Source organism: Mustela nivalis (assembly GCF_964662115.1).
Source record: "Mustela nivalis genome assembly, chromosome: 9".
Classification (NCBI taxonomy): Eukaryota; Metazoa; Chordata; class Mammalia; order Carnivora; family Mustelidae; genus Mustela; species Mustela nivalis.
This window is the reverse complement of record NC_139028.1, coordinates 74,805,493-74,815,232: the sequence shown is the minus strand read 5'-3', so window position 1 is coordinate 74,815,232 and position 9,740 is coordinate 74,805,493.

The window sequence follows — 9,740 nt, the reverse complement described above, 5'->3', positions numbered from 1 at the left end:
GAGAGAAGGCATGGTTTCAAGTCTGGTGACTGGCAAAATTTGAAACTTTGATATTTATTGGATGGTTGTGCAGATGACATGGAATAATTCATGTTAAAGCATCAGGGTATATAAATGGAAGTTCATATTAGACATGGGGAGAGCAGGCATTATTATGAGCAATCAATAGGAAATACTGCATCCCTTTACTGTTTATTGCTTTCTGGAAAAAAAAAAACCCAAAACTTTAATGATCAAAATAAATGTACTTATTTTGCTGTAGAGGCCAGTTTTCGCATTCCCAGGTGAAATAAATCAGGACAAAATAACACCGAGGAGACCGGCGTGTGTGTACTGAGCTCTCCTGTGGGTGAACAACACACCTCAGAAACAATGGGTCTCAGCAGATTTTTACCCTGATTGCATGTGGCCATGACTGACAGCCACAGCTTGATTACATTTGCTGCAATCCCTTTGCTGTTACATCCCAAACATATCTGAGTGTTGTTTGTACATCTTGTACATTCTTTTAGAGCCCACCTGTCAGCCTCAGCCCATAAGCTTGGTAATACACACGAGTGATGATCTGCCTTTCCTCTGTACAATTTCAAAGACTTGCTGCTTCAACAAAATAAGCATTTTTTTTTTCATTCCTTTGCTCTATCCATATAGGACAAATCTTTCCCCAAACACCCTTTCCTTCCACGTTACCAAATCTTTGTTCTTACAGAGGTTCCCTAGGCCTAGACTGTCTCCCCTACTCACCTTCCTGCTGCTTTACTATGTATCTTTGTAGGCTCAGATAAACGCAAATTACCATTTCTCAAAAAACTCAGTGCACTTCATTGCATCTTCATCTCTATTTCCATTTCATGCTATTTATAACTCAATATACTTATTCAACAGACATTTATAGAATGTTTGCTTAATGTCAGGACTCTTTAAAATGTGAATGGCAGAAATCTAATCCAAGTAGCTTAAACAAACTAGCAGAGACTGTTTTCATCCTCACCTATACTTTCCACTTTACTCTATTTATAATTCGATATACTTAGTCAACAAACATTTATAGAATGCTGCTAAATGTCAGGACTCTTTTAGATGCAATTGACAGAAAGTCACATCCAAACTGCTTAAACACATCAGTTCACCTAACTAAAAATTACAAGGAAAACCACAGTAAGACCCAGGCATTCAAACGCCGTTATTAGCCTTCATCTTTTACACAGGCTGATTAGGTTGGGTTGCCTAGAAATAGAGTCTGAGATGGGATTCTTGTGAAAGGGAAAGCTTTCAGGAAAAGGTACGTGAGGGAAGCAGGGGAAGAAAGTGAAGCAAGACCTGCAGTCTCAGCTGGAGACTAGCTCAGCTTTTTCCCCTGGGGAGATCCGAAGCTTATATCACACCAGAGTCTGTACCCCATCTTGAGGCTAGGGGGTCTGATGTGGCACCCCCTTTTCAGTCAGTCAAGGGTTGTGGGATAAGGATGGATTGTATGAGCCTCCCTGGTGGAGGGGATCTGGGTGAAGCTCCAACATCATCCTTGGGGCAGGCATGGTGGCTGCCAAAGTTCATTGGGAGTTTGGCTGACCCCAGAGGAGTCTTCCCCTTAAATCTCATACTGAAAAGCTTCAGGGAGAACTCTGATGCAATACATATGGGGTCAGAGTCAAGTAAACCATTTGGAATGGAAGCTTCACAGGAAAGAGGGTTTCTTTATTAAAGACAAGGGAAGACGGTGGGTAGGCAAACACAGGCATCCACATGCTTGATCTCTCTCTTTCTCTCTCAAATGAATAATAATAATAAAAAATCCTTAAAAGAAAAAGACTGACATAAATTAACACAGCTTTGTCTTTCTCTTCCCCATCATTAAACTGCACCATCTTTGCCTGTCTTCAGTTCTGCAGACACTGGAGGTGGAGAGCCTTCACATACATGGCTCCCCCTGCTTAGCACATCTGACTCCATCTCAATTTTCAATCCACGCTGAAATGACTCAGCCTGAAGGAGGCCCTCTCTGATAACTTAATTAAAGAAGAGCTCCCTGGGGAACCTGGGTGGCACACTTAGCTAAGCATCTGACTCTTGATTTTAGCTCATGGGTGGTGAGATTTTGTCGGCTATGCACTCAGCTTGAGATTCTCTCCCTCCAGTCCTTCTTCCCTCCCCACTCCCATTCTCTCTTCTCAAAATAAATAAATACATTTAAAAAAATAAAATTAAAAAATAAAGAGGCTATCCGTGGGGCACCTGGCTGGCTCTGTCAGTAGAGCACGAGACTGTCAAGCAGGGTTGTGAGGTCAAGCCCCACACTGGGTGTGGAGACTACATTAAAAAAAAAGGGTATCCACCCTTGCATCCCATGGATAAATCCCACCTGGTCATGGTGGATAATCTTTTTAATGTACAGTTGGATCCTATTAGCTAGAATCTTGTTGAGAATCTTGGCATCCATATTCCTCAGGGATATTGGTCTGAAATTCTCCTTTTTGGTGCAAATCAATCAATGTGATAGAACAAATCAATAAGAGAAGAGAGAAGAACGACAAGGTCCTCTCAACTGTTACAGAAAAAGCAACTGTTCCTGATTAAAACGCTTCAAAGTATAGGGATAGAGGGAACATTCCTCAATTTCATAAAATCTATCTATGAAAAACCCACAGTGAATATCATTCTCAATGGAGAAAAGCTGACAGCCTTCCCTTTGAGATCAGAAACATGACAAAGATGTCCACTCTCACCACTGTTGTTCAACATAGTACTAGAAGTCCTAGCAACAGCAATCAGACAACAAAAAGAAATAAAAGGTATTCAAATTGGCAAAGAAGTCAAACTCTCTTCACAGGTGACTTGATACTTTATATGGAAAACCCAAAAGACTCCACCCTCAAACTACTAGAACTCATACAGCAATTCAGTAATGTGGCAGGATACAAAATTAATATACAGAAATCAGTTGCTTTCTTATACACTAACAGTGAAAATATAGAAAGGGATTTTAGAGAATTAATTCCATTTACTATAGCACCAAGAACCATAAGATACCTGGGAATAAACCTAACTAAAGAGGTAAAGGATGTGTACTCAAGGAACTACAGAACAGTCATGAAAGAATTGAAGAAGACACAAAAAGATGGAAGAGCATTCTATGCTCATGGATCGGAAGAATAAACACTGTTAAAATGTCTATACTGCCCAGAGCAATCTATACTTTCAATGTCATCCCAATTAAAATGCCACTGACATTTTTCAAAGAGCTGGAACAAATAATCTAATGTTTGTATGGGACCAGAAGATATCCCAAATTACTAAGGAAATGTTTGAAAAAGAAAAAACTGGAGGCATCACATTGCCTGACTTCAAGCTTTACTACAAAGCTGTGATCACCAAGACAGCATGGTACTGGCACAAAAACAGACACATAAACCAGTGGAACAGAGTGGAAAGTCCAGATGTGGACCCTCAACTCTATGGTCAAATAATCTTCAACAAACAGGGAAAAAAATATACAGTGGAAAAAAATCTCTTCAATAAACAGTGCTGGGAAAACTGGACAGCTATGCATAGAAGAATGAAACTCAACCATTCTCTTACACCAGACACGAAGATAAACTTGATATGGATAAAAGATCTCAATGAGAGGCAGGAATCTAGAGGAGAACATAGGCAGTAACCTCTTCGACATTGACCACAGCAACTTCTTTCAGGATATGTCTCCAAAGGCAAAGGAAACAAAAGTGAAAATGAACTTTTGGGACTTCAACAAGATCAAAAGCTTCTGCACAACCAAGGAAACAGTCAACAAAACAAAGAGGCAACCCACGGAATGGGAGAAGATATTCGCAAATGACACTACAGAGAAAGGGCTGATATCCAATATCTATAAAGAACTCCTCACACTCAACACACACAGAACAGAAAATCATGTCAAAAAATGGGCAGAAGACATGAACAGACACTTCTCCAAAGAAGACATACAAATGGCTAACAGACACATGAAAAAATGTTCATCAACACTAGCCATCAGGAAGACTCAAATCAAAACCACATTGAGATACCACCTGACACCAGTTAGAATGGCCAATATCAACAGGACAGTAAACAACAAGTGTTGGAGAGGATGTGGAGAAAGAGGAACCCTCTAACACTGTTGGTGGGAATGCACGTTGGTGCAACCATTTTGGAAAACAGTGTGGAGATTCCTTAAGAAATTAAAAATAGAACTTCCCTGTGACCTTGCAATTGCACTACTGGGTATTTACCCCAAAGATACTGATGTAGTGAAAAGAAGGGCCATCTGTATCCCAATGTTTATAGCCGCAATGGCCACGGTCGCCAAACTGTAGAAGGAACCCATTCAACGGACAAATGAGTAAAGAAGATATGGTCCATATACACTACGGAGTATTATACCTCCATCAGAAAGGATGAATATCCAACTTTTGTATCAACATAGACGGGACTGGAAGAGATTATGCTGATTGAAATAAGTCAAGCAGAGAGAATCAATTACCATATGGTTTCACTTACTTGTGGAACATAAGGAATAACACAGAGGACATTGGGAGATGGAGAGAAGAAGTGAGTTGGGGTAAATCGGAGGGGAGACAACCATGAGAGACTGTGGACTCTGAGAAACAAACTGAGGGTTTTGAAGGGGAGGGTGTGAGGGGCTGGGTGAGTCCAGAGGTGGGTATTAAGGAGGGCATGTATTGCATGGAGCACTGGGTGTGGTGCATATACAATGAATTATGGATCACTGAAAAAATATTAAATTAAATTAAATGTTTTAAAAAGGGTATCTGCTCACTATACACCTTTATTCTCTATTAAGAGAGAACCAAGTCCAGGTTATTCTTCGTGCTTATCCTAATTTGTATTTAAGTCTTCAATTATTTACTTATTTATAAAGATTTTATTGTTTTATTTAACAGACAGAGAGAAGAGAGCACAAGCAGGGAGAGCAGGAGAGGGAGAAGCAGCCAGGGAGCCTGACACAGGGCTCCATTCCAGGACCCTGGGATCATGACCTGAACCAAAGGCAGATGCTTAATCAACTGAACCACCCTGGCAAATCCCAACCCCACTGAATAAGGAACCCCATGTGGGGCTCAATCCCAGGACCCTGGGATCATGACCTGAGCCAAAGGCAAAGGCTTTAACCCACTGAGCCACTCAGGTGCCCTCGAGCTCAGTTTTCTTTTTGATTACATAGCTTTGATGTGTGGCAGTGCTGCTCTGCAGAATTTGTACTTATTTGGGGAAAATTATTCTTTTCTTTGAGTGAATTAAAACAGCTTTATTGGGGCGCCTGGGTGGCTCAGTGTGTTAAAGCCTCTGCCTTCGGCTCAGGTCATGATCTCAGGATCCTGGGATGGAGCCCCGAGTTGGGTTTTCTGCTCAGCAGGGAGCCTGTTTCCCGCTCTCTCTCTGCCTGCCTCTCTGCCTACTTGTGATCTCTCTCTCTGTCAAATAAATGAATAAAAATCTTAAAAAAAAAAAAAAAGGAACAGCTTTATTGTTTTCATCGTGGAAATAAAAGGTTTTCTTTTAAGAGCTCTGGAAATCTGGAAAAAAAAAAAAAAGTACGAAAATGTGAGGTCCCAAACATTATCTGGAGCTGGAGAAAAGAATAGGAAGGAAGGAAGGAGACTGTGCCTGATTGGACTGTGAGTGTCTACAGATAATTTGAAGACATAACCCAACTGTGCTGATATTGACATATTTTGATCTAATGAGACTGGATTTTTGTGGGCCTTCTGCACGGCAACCTCCTTGTGTATAGTAGAAGGGGTTTCTTCTGAATTAGGTAGTGACCTAATTCTGGTTAATTGACCTATTGACCGAACTGACAAGAAGGTGCTGGACGAGTAGCTAGGCATGTGACATCCCTCTAAGACTCAGACCAGATGGGTCTAGAGCTAGGTCTGAAGACTCTGAGCGGCCACATTTTCAGCAATGGGTGTACATTGTTTCCTCTGTTCTGCTTGCTGTCCATGATCAATGAAAGGAAGGGTTTGTTTCTTCTCTTACTGTCCATGCCAGAAGAGTGAGGGCGGCATGTGTTCAAGAACGGATGATAATCCCCACACTGCAGCACGTGATGGGCAAGAAATGAATGGCCATGCTTGTGGACAGAAAAGCGACATTCTGAGACCATTAATTTAACTAGGTAGCATACTCCATTGGGTTGGATTTGTAGAACACCTAGGCTTCTCTGATGTTAAAACTATTGAAGGAAGAGAGTGTTATTAAATGAGAGCACTTTCTTCAGTCAAGTGGGGGGGGCAGCACAAAGTCTTCATCATTTCCATATTAAAGAAATCATTTCATATGCCCAATCTGGGGAGATATAGACCTGTTAAGTCTGTGACAGCTACCGAGAAGAAGATGAAAAAAAGAACGTGGAGTAAGCTATTTCCCCTCTCAGAGTTTCAGTTTCTTTGTTAGCATGCTAGTCTGTTTGGGCCTGCAAAAACAAACTATCTTAGACTGAATTGCGTATAAACAACAGAAGTTTATTTCTGAACTGGATTCCTCAAGCTCATAGATGGCTGTCTTCTCTCTATGTCCCCACATGTCAGAAAGGGGTAAGGGATAGCTCTGGAGCCTCTTCTAGACTAATCTAATTCATGAGAGCTCCACCATCAAGACTTAATTACCTCCCAAAGGCCCACCTCCAAATACACCACACTGGGGATTAGGTTTCCAGCATATGAATTTGGAAGGGATGCAGACATTCAGTCTACAGTAGTACCACGAAGACATTTGTTTAAATAATCTCTAACAATCCTAACAGAACGTGATTCTTTCAGGCAATCTCCCATGAATTGCTTTTGATCTAGTTGTGGTCACAAAATATGTGTGTAAAACAGTTAAGCAGTAATATAATTCCTTTGGGTGTTGTAGTCAAGAAATTATCGCCAAATCCAATGTCATGAAGATTTTCCTTATGTTTTCTTCTAAGAATTCTAGAAGTTTTAGCTTGTATGTTTAGATATTTGAGTAAGGTAAGGATCTAGCATTCAGTTTTTTGCATGTGGATGTCCAGTTCTCCCAACGCCATTTGTTGAAAAGATTGTCCTTTCCCCCTTTGAATTGTCTTGGCATCCTTGTCAAAAGTCATTTGCCCATGTATTCAAGGATTTATTTCTGTGTTCTCTATGCAATTCTATTGATCTTCATTTCTGTCATTAAAACCAGTACCATATAGTGTTGATTGCCATACTTCTGTAGTAAGTTCTGAAATCAGAAGGTGTTGTTTTCCAACTGTGTTCTTCTTTTTCAAAATTATTTTGGCTATCCAAGATCCCTCGAGATTCCATATGAATTTTAAAAAGATTTAAAAAAAATTTTTTAAAGATTTTATTTATTTATTTGACAGACAGAGATCACAAGTAGGCAGAGAGGCAGGCAGAGGGAGAGGAAGGGAAGCAGGCGCCCCACTGAGTAGAGAGCCTGATGTGGGGCTCGATCCCAGGACCCTGGGATCATGACCTGAGCCAAAGGCAAAGGCTTTAACCCACTGAGCCACCCAGCTGCCCCTAAAAAAGTATTTTTATTTATTTATTTGACAGAGAAAGACCCAGTAAGAGATACAAGCAAGGGGAATGGGAGCAAGAAAAACAGGCTTCCTGCGGAACAGGGAAGAAACCCGATTCAGGGCTCAATCCCAAGACCCTGGGATCATGACCTGAGCCAAAGATAGCCGCCTAACGACTGAGTCACCCATGTGCCCCTAGAAGGATTTTTCTATTTCTGCAAAAATGTCACTGAACTTCTGGTAGGGATTGCATTGAGTCTGGAGATTGCTTTGGGTTGTATTGACATCATAACAATATTAAGTTTCCAATCCATTACCATGGGATGTCTTGCTATTTATTGGTGTCTTTACTTTCAGCATTGTTTTGTAACTATCACTATGCAAGTTTTTCACCTTCATGGTTAAGTTTATTCTTATGTATTTTATTCTTTTAATGTTATCGTAAATGAAATTGGATTTTTTGGATTGTTACTGTGAGTGTAAATAAGTGCGACTGGTTTTTGTGTGTTAATTGTGTATCCTGCAATGTTGATGAATTTATTAGTTCTAACTGTGTTTGTATGTTTGTGTGCATATGCGTGTAATCTTCTGGATTTTCTACAGACATGATTATGTTGTCTATCTGATTATGTAATCTTTATTATCTTATTATGGTTAAGCTGCTTTTAATTTTTTGTCTTGCTTAATAGCTCTAAGACTTCCAGTACTATGTTGAATAGAAATGATGAAAGTCAACATCCTTATCTTGTTTCTGATCTTAGAGGAAAAGCTTTCATCATTGAGTATGATGTCAGCTCTGTGTTTTTCATATATGGCTTTTATTATGTTTCTTTCTTTCGAAAGATTTTTATTTATTTATTTTAGAGAGAGTGAGCATGAGTCAGAGGGGCAGAGGGTGAGGGAGAGAGAATCCCAAGCAGACTCCACACCCAGTGTGGAGCTGGATGCAGGGCTTGATCCCACAACACCAGGACCACCACCTGAGCTGAAACCAAGAGTTGGATGCCCAATGGGCTCTGCCAACCACTGTCCTGAGGTGGTTTCCTTTCAATCCTAGTTTGTTGAGTGTTTTTTTTTTTTTAAAGATTTTATTTATTTGACAGAAAGAGATCACAAGTAGGCAGAGAGGCAGAGAGAGAGAGAGGAGGAAGCAGGCTCACTGCTGAGCAGAGAGCCCGATGTGGGACTCGATCCCAGGACCCTGAGATCATGACCTGAGCCGAAGGCAGCGGCTTAACCCACTGAGCCACCCAGGCGCCCTGTTGAGTGTTTTTTTAAATCATGAAAAGTTATTGGATTTTATTACATGCTTTTTCTGCATCACTTGAGATCATTATGTGTTTTTTTTTCTTTTAATTCTGTAAATATGGTGGAGTACATTGATTTTTGTATGTTGAACCAACTATGCATTCTGGAAATAAATCCTGCTTGCTGATGGTGCATAACTGAACTCATTTTTAAACTAAATGAAATTCAGAATTTTTATGCTCTTGCTAATTAGCTCTTAGGGAGCTTGAGAAGACCAAAACAATTTTAGAAATTAGAGAAACTAAATTTCCTCACATATAAATTATAGTATAGTGAACACACTTTTTTTTATACTGTTTCAGTGTGTGTGTCTGTGTGTGTGTTTGGGGGTGCGTAGGTGGGCAATATACCATAATTATTATAAGATGGATTATGGGGTCATATTCTTTTGTTCAAATTGTATCCCTGTCACTATACTTGAGTAACCCTGGACAAGTTTTAAACTTATTTATGTTTAAAATTTCTGAGTTCCAAAATACAGGTTAAAGTAGTCCCACTTCAGGATTGTTGTAAAGATTAAAGAGATAATGTGTATATAGCATTTAGAACACTCCCTGCCATCTAGTAGGTGGTCTTTTGCTGAACCCAAGCTTAAAATCAGAATGTCAGCTAAACTATGTAGTGGCGAGGAAAGCATTCACAGCTGAAAAACTATAGACAGAGACCTTTATGCCAGATAAAAGATCGACCTCTTTATCATTTCTGTGTGTCATCTTATTTACAACCAGAAAGAAACCAAGATGCCTATCCTTAAATGCTCCCTCAGGCAAAAAGAAATTATCTTCTAATCTGCAGTGATTGCATAGAAGTGTAGAAGTCTGACCTTGAAATTTCTTAGCACCTGCAGGAATAAGGTTGGGTACATGTTAACAGCCACATCTGCTTCTCCTCTCCACTTCAGTGGACC